Source organism: Triticum urartu, chromosome 2 (assembly GCF_003073215.2).
Source record: "Triticum urartu cultivar G1812 chromosome 2, Tu2.1, whole genome shotgun sequence".
NCBI lineage: Eukaryota > Viridiplantae > Streptophyta > Magnoliopsida > Poales > Poaceae > Triticum > Triticum urartu.
In genome coordinates this window covers 616,884,662-616,892,197 of record NC_053023.1, presented here as the reverse complement: position 1 = coordinate 616,892,197, position 7,536 = coordinate 616,884,662, and the positions used below count along the sequence as shown (strand labels likewise).

The 7,536-nt window shown below is 45.9% G+C and overlaps 1 long non-coding RNA gene across 1 annotated transcript; it reads right to left on the bottom strand.

Annotated features, from left to right (window-relative positions):
• Positions 1 to 3,728: 3,728 nt before the first annotated feature.
• On the bottom strand, positions 3,729 to 6,215 carry LOC125533792. The gene is made up of 5 exons (XR_007294358.1): positions 5,993 to 6,215; positions 4,961 to 5,414; positions 4,640 to 4,835; positions 4,404 to 4,463; positions 3,729 to 4,044 (listed from the first exon to the last, which is right to left on the bottom strand). It is a non-coding gene; the product is annotated as an uncharacterized LOC125533792 (long non-coding RNA).
• Between the last annotated feature and the right edge of the window lie 1,321 nt (positions 6,216 to 7,536).

Genomic DNA, 7,536 nt, shown 5'->3' with positions numbered 1-7,536 from the left:
GGAGTCCTACTCCTACCGGGAGTAGGACTCCCCCCCCAATCCTAGTTGGAACTAGGATTCCCCGAGGGGGAAGAGAGAGAGGGGGCCGGCCACCTCTCCTAGTCCTAATAGGACTAGGGGAGGGGGGAGCGCGCCAGGCCCACTTGGGCTGCCCCTTCTCCTTTCCACTAAAGCCACTAAGGCCCATAGCTCCCGGGGGGTTCCGGTAACCTCCCGGTACTCCGGTAAAATCCCGATTTCACCCGGAACACTTCCGATATCCAAACATAGCTTCCAATATATCAATCTTTATGTCTCGACCATTTCGAGACTCCTCGTCATGTCCGTGATCACATCCGGGACTCCGAACTAGCTTCGGTACATCAAAACTCATAAACTCATAATATAACTGTCATCGAAACCTTAAGCGTGCGGACCCTACGGGTTCGAGAACAATGTAGACATGACCGAGACACGTCTCCGGTCAATAACCAATAGCGGGAACCTGGATGCCCATATTGGCTCCTACATATTCTACGAAGATCTTTATCGGTCAGACCGCATAACAACATACGTTGTTCCCTTTGTCATCGGTATGTTACTTGCCCGAGATTCGATCGTCGGTATCCAATACCTAGTTCAATCTCGTTACCGGCAAGTCTCTTTACTCGTTCCGTAATACATCATCTCACAACTAACTCATTAGTTGCAATGCTTGCAAGGCTTATGTGATGTGCATTACCGAGAGGGCCCAGAGATACCTCTCCGACAATCGGAGTGACAAATCCTAATCTCGAAATACGCCAACCCAACATGTACCTTTGGAGACACCTGTAGAGCACCTTTATAATCACCCAGTTACGTTGTGACGTTTGGTAGCACACAAAGTGTTCCTTCGGCAAACGGGAGTTGCATAATCTCATAGCATAGGAACATGTATAAGTCATGAAGAAAGCAATAGCAACATACTAAACGATCGGGTGCTAAGCTAATGGAATGGGTCATGTCAATCAGATCATTCAACTAATGATGTGACCTCGTTAATCAAATAACAACACTTTGTTCATGGTTAGGAAACATAACCATCTTTGATTAACGAGCTAGTCAAGTAGAGGCATACTAGTGACACTCTGTTTGTCTATGTATTCACACATGTATTATGTTTCCGGTTAATACAATCTAGCATGAATAATAAACATTTATCATGATATAAGGAAATAAATAATAACTTTATTATTGCCTCTAGGGCATATTTCCTCATAGTTCTCGCTCGCGCTTTGCCTCCTCTTCTCGCTCTCTTTTGCGAATAAGTTAGCCACCATATATGCTAGTCGCTTGCTGCAGCTCCACATATATTTACCTTACCCTACCTATTAAGCTTAAATAGTCTTGATCGCGAGGGTGCGAGATTGCTGAGTCCCTGTGGCTCACAGATTACTATTACACCAGATGCAGGTCCAGGTGATTCCGCTCCAGGTGACGCGTTCGAGCTCAAGTGGGAGTTCGACGAGGACTCTCAACGTTACTATGTTTCCTTTCCTGATGATCAGTAGTGGTGCCCTGTTGGGGGTGATCGGGACCATGTCGCATGTTGGGTTATCTTTCATTTTGGTGCCGTAGTCGGGCCATGAGTGTTTGGATGATGTATGTTATTTATGTACTTGATTGACGTGGCGAGTGTAAGCCAACTATGTTATCCCTTTACATTATCTTTATTACATGGGATGTTTGTGATGATTACCTGACTTGCGACATATGCCTTCAATGCGATTATGCCTCTAAGTCGTGCCTCGACACGTGGGAGATATAGTCGCATCGAGGGTGCTACACGTATTGATGAGAATCCCATGATAAGGGGACACGATCTCTGCTTTGACAAGACATGCCAGTGAAACCGCACCTCGAAATACGGAGCGGCAGGCTAAAGAACGGTTCAAATAATGGCCGAGTAGTGGCGTGATGTCACGCTACAGAAAGTTGTCAGCGGATTGGACTCGTGGAATATTATACTCTCTACGGTTGTGTGTGGTACCTGTTTTGCAGAGCCGGACACGTTTTCTTTGTTCGGAAGACTATGTTGGAGTGTTCGAAGAAGGAACCCACCTTGCAATGCCGAAGACAATCTGCGTGTCGGACTCATCGTCATTGAAGCCTGGTTCAGGGGCTACTGAGGAAGTCCTGGACTAAGGGGTCCTCGGACAGCCGGACTATATACTTGGGTCGGACTGTTGGGCTATGAAGATACAAGATAGAAGACTTTGTCTCGTGTCCGAATGGGACTCTCCTTGGCGTGGAAGGCAAGCTTGGCGATTCGGATATGTAGATTCCTTTCTCTGTGACCGACTTTGTACAACCCTAGTCCCCCCCCTCCCCGGGTGTCTATATAAACTGGAGGGTTTACACTTCTAGGGTTAACGCTCAGCAATCATAATCTCATAGGCTAGACTTCTAGGGTTTAGCCATTACAATCTCGTGGTAGATCAACTCTTGTAATACTCATATTCATCAAGATCAATCAAGCAGGAAGTAGGGTATTACCTCCACATAGAGGGCCCGAACCTGGGTAAACATTGTTTCCCCCGCCTCATGTTGCCATTAACCTTAGACGCACAGTTCGGGACCCCTTACCCGAGATCCGCCGGTTTTGACATCAACAGTCAGGCCACGTCTGATAGATCGGTTGGTGCCAACCATATGCTGGCCACAAGATGCAAGCATGGCCCTCTTCTAGGCCGCAGTTGGTGTCGACCATATGCTGGCCACAGGATGCAAGCATGGCCCTCTTCTAGGCCGCAGAATGCAAAATGTTCTTCTATTTGGTTATCCCTAGTGTGATTTGTGTTTATGCAAAATATCAAAACAGGACCCAATAAGAGATGGACCGCAAGTGAGGAGAGTCCTACCAAGGGTGTTATGCAAAATATTCTCCGGTTGTCCCTAGTGGGACCCTTGTCGACGTGGCAATGGTCAATGCGCCACATGAGTGGGTCAAACATTGTTTGGGCTGCTTGGGACCGGAGGTGAACCACTTGCAAACGTTTGGGACCCAAACATACAATTTTGAAGTTTTGAGACTAACTTGACATACCTCGAATAGTTTAGGACCTTTGGTGCAGTTTCTCTTTGTTTTATACTACTCCCTCGTACTAAAGCAACGTCAACTAATATGAATTGGAGGGAGTACCAAATTAGCATTCGGTGCATTCCAAAACATCACCTCAAGCTGTCCCACGTGTTGTAGGTACTCACTTGTTATGTGGTTTATGCTACACCGAACGAAGTTCCAACGGTTATTCAAGACGATGCATGCTGTTGGAGTGAGTGACCAAGGAGGTTTTTACCCAACATCGGTGGCAGCATAATCTTCGGATTGGTCCACCACTTCATTTGACATAGGCATAGTGTCGGTCCGATATGACTAATGTTGTCACCATGTCGGTTTTTTATTTATCTTTTGTCACAACGTTCGTGTTTGGCTGTGTGCATCTTGTTATGCGGACTCTGGGTGTTACTCATCATGCTTTGTATCCGTTTGATGCTACATTCTGAGTTAATAAAAATGTCATTTATCGATAAACATGTTCTACATGAACTTTGCTGCGGAGAGCAATACATGCCTGTAGTAATATGCCAAGCTTCGTAGAGGAGCATCATTGCCCTGTTTGGGCTGTCTAAAATTATATAGCAGCATTCTTCTACTGGTGCTGTTCATTTAGTTCCACATATAAAGAGGAGACTGCACTGCAATTAACAATGGAACGAATTAACACACGTTTAATCATATCATGTTTGTCTAACACACAGAGAAATTAATACGGTGACATAATTCAAACCGCAAGACAATAAGGTAGCAAAGTTAAGAAAGAAATAAGTAGTAGATCAGTATACAATCTAAAATGAGCAAAGCCCAGCCAATGGCTAGCTACAAAGTCTAGGATTAAAACATTCCAGCATACTAACTATGAAACCTAGAACTACGCCACGCGCACGTCAACTTTTTTTAGGATAAATTCTGACAACTTCTCATGGTTCTTCCTCCCCAAGTTTCCGTCCAGTGTTCAAGTCCTGCATACAAAGAGTATATTAGATCTGGAAGAGGAAAAAAACGGTGTCATACTTATTTACATAAACGATGACAAATGATTTTCTCTGTGTGGGCACGCAGCAGGTGCTTGTCAAAAGTAATCGTTGTGCGTGCACTATTTAGACTTCAGGTTAAGTTAAAGCGTAAATTTGCAAACTTGCACATTTTTGTTGTTTTGAGATAGCTTACCACATGTATCATACTAGCATGGATGCCTTTTATCTATACTTCCATATACAACACTCGTATTGAATACAGGACGATTTGGTCTTAAACTAGTATCAATTGACATACAACGGTCTTTCTTATGAGAATTTGAGAAAGGGCACCCATACATTACCTCATCGTACTATTGGCCCTTTGCGACAAGCATAACCAACCCAGCAGTTCGTACTTCGTTCTAACAAATGTATGAAATGGAAAGGTTATAAATCAGTCAAACCAAAAAACATACTTATTAGATACTGCCTCCGTCCCGAATTACTTGTGGCTCAAATGGATTTATGTGAGCGAGAGACAAGTAATTCGAGGCGGAGCGAGTATAAAACATGTTGCAATAAAGTTCAAGGATTTTACCAGGTCTTCGTCTCCACCAAGCCACTCTATTAAGAACTCCCTTATATGTGTGACAGGAACAGCGTATACCGATGCATGTGAAGCTCCGGCAAGCACCCCAACTACCCTGTCTATCCGTGGCAAAATAAGAGGTGAACCTGATGCACCTTGCTTAGATGTACAACTGCAGGTAAGCGACACTTCATCTGGTTCATTGCTGCAATAAATAAATATTCTAATGATTAGCACGAGTAGAGACAAAAGGAATTTTCATGCTACATTATACTACTAGTACCATGTTCTAGTAAGTAAGAGATACTAAGTATCGGAAGAGTGCATTACGTTATTGTACCAGAATACGTCCCTGGCTCTAGAATAGTAGCAGAAGAACCATCCAATGTGGTATAAGCCAGCGCAACAACATTCCACCCAGAAGCATATGGTGGGTCGAAGAACCTCAGACAAGTCACTGGTTCATAGACATCTTGAGCCCGCAGCCAAGCAAGATCCCGACCCTCATCAGTACGAATTATTCTTGCATTGTATCGGCGTGGGATCAATCCGTCGGAGTTGAAGAAATAAACAGCCATTGTTCCACCCACGGGAAGCACCTTGACGACATGTTGACATGATACTATGTCACAGATGGTTTTATTGTTGCTGACAATAAAGCCATTGCCTTAAAAAACATTGTCAGTAGCGGTATCGAGACGCACCACAGAGAGTTGATGGTCTCTAAACACCCGCTCGCACCATAAACCTTCATCCATGACATCGGACATGTTTAGATGTCAACCTGTAAAAAAAAATTGTTCCAATGAACAATACGTACATGTTAAACACACATGATGTATGCATAAATCTATTACTCCCTCCGTTTCTAAATATAAGACATTTTGGATATTGCATTATGGACTACATACGGATGTATATAGACATATCTTAAAATATAGATTCACGCATTTTGCTCCGTATGCATAGTGGAACCTCTAAAAAATCTTAAACGGTCTCCGAATCTGTTCATGAAGTAATGCAAGTGTGATTGTATGCATCTACTGGCTTTTAAGTTTTAAGTGATGCTCTCACGCCCGGCCGGCGTCTAAGCCAGAGCACATTAGCTAGCTAGCTAGCTGCGGATGTTGCTCCATGCGAGAGCGAGCCAGATCTGCACGGCACATGTGAGCAAATAAATCTGCAGCGCTGGCGGCATACCTACATACGTGCGGCTGACGAGCAACGCCCCTACCTGCAGTTGAGCGGTCGTCAATGAACCGCCGGCCGGCCGCTGGCTATCGATCTACTACGCCGTGACTAGCAGGTACCAGATCGGTACAGACATTGGCTAGGTACAAGGAATCCAAGGCAAGGACTTACCGGACGTGTGCCGTTGGCAGCAGAGTAGCCGGGCGGGGATTGATGCAGGCGCACACACGAAGCCCGCCGGCCGGCCGGAGCAGTTGACTCGTTGAGCTAGCTTGTTGTGAGATCCAGGAAGGAGCACCAGCATTATTGAGTGGGGATGGGAGGCTGGCTAGATATTTCCCAAGTGGTGGTACGGCGGAGGAGTGGGTGGAGCGCCGCCGTCTAAGGAAACGCGGTACTGTAGCTGCTAAAGTGCCCTGCCTCATTTGCCGTTTGGGGAAGAAGGGGCTGACAGTAGGCCCCCCTTCCTTCCAACATATTACAAGCTTTTTATTTTCTTTTTCCTATTATTAGAGAGAATAGATGAGCTCGCGTGCGTTGTGCCCGCAAAATAAGGCATTTTTGTTTTGATATTTGCTAATGAGTGTACATTCTTTTCTTTAGGGACAGCTAATGCTTGTGATGTTTTGGTCCTAAGAGCATCTATATACGGCGTCCCAAACCCGCCTTAAACGCTCGGACGGACGGCTTGGCCAATGATCGGTCATAAAAAGCGACTCAGACGGGCTTCTCAAACTGGCCTCAAACGTCTGAATTAACCGGCACCCCTTATATACAGCTCAAATCTGGAGCGGATATGGGGGCACCCAGGCGCCCCCGGACGCGTCCGTCACGTCGGACTCGACAGCGCTACCCCATCATAAATAGCACCAAATCCACCCCGTCGACCTACCAGATTCGTTTGATCTCTCCTCTCTTCTTCCTCCTCCGTGACGGACATCTCGCAGCTCCGCCACCACCCTTGCTCCGCAGTCGTTCCGAGCCTCTGCGCCTCCAGCACTGACACAACAGTCGTCTCTCTCGTCCTCGCCACTGGGGACGTCGTCGCCGGCCCGAACACCACCGCAGTACATCCGGCAACTCTCAGGTTGCCCCTTGCGGTCTGTGTAGACACGTTATTCGACCCGATTTTTTGTGATTTATTTGAAGGGAAAATGATGAATTATGATGTTTCATCGGAGGAGTATGGACCGACAGAGCTTGATCAAATGATTCAAGACGAGTTCTTCGATTGGTCGGATTCGGACAAAGAAGGGGACATGATCATGCTCATGAGAATGGAAGAGGATATGGACCGGCAGGTGGAGCATATTCTCGACTTCAAGGGCTCAATCAAAGGGAGAAGAGTTGTCAATTAGGATATGGTGTGTAGAGCATGGCTACCGATCAAGGATTACTTTGCTCCGAATCCAATTTTCCTGGATAATCCATGGTTTTCACATGCGGAAACCATTGTTTTGTGCATTATCGAGGGAGTGGAGGCACACGATGATTACTTGAAGCACGTAAGGGATTGTTGTGGCCAACTTTCTTTCAATGCTAAGCAGAAATGCATGGCTGCTTTGAGGATGCTCGCACTTGGTACTGCCGCAGATGTCGTTGGTGAGATGGTCCGGATTAGAAAGAGCACATGCCTGAAGACTACTGTCAAGTTTGCCCACATATGGAGGAGAGCTGCAATAATGTGGGAATCAGAAACATTGTGGCAGTTGATG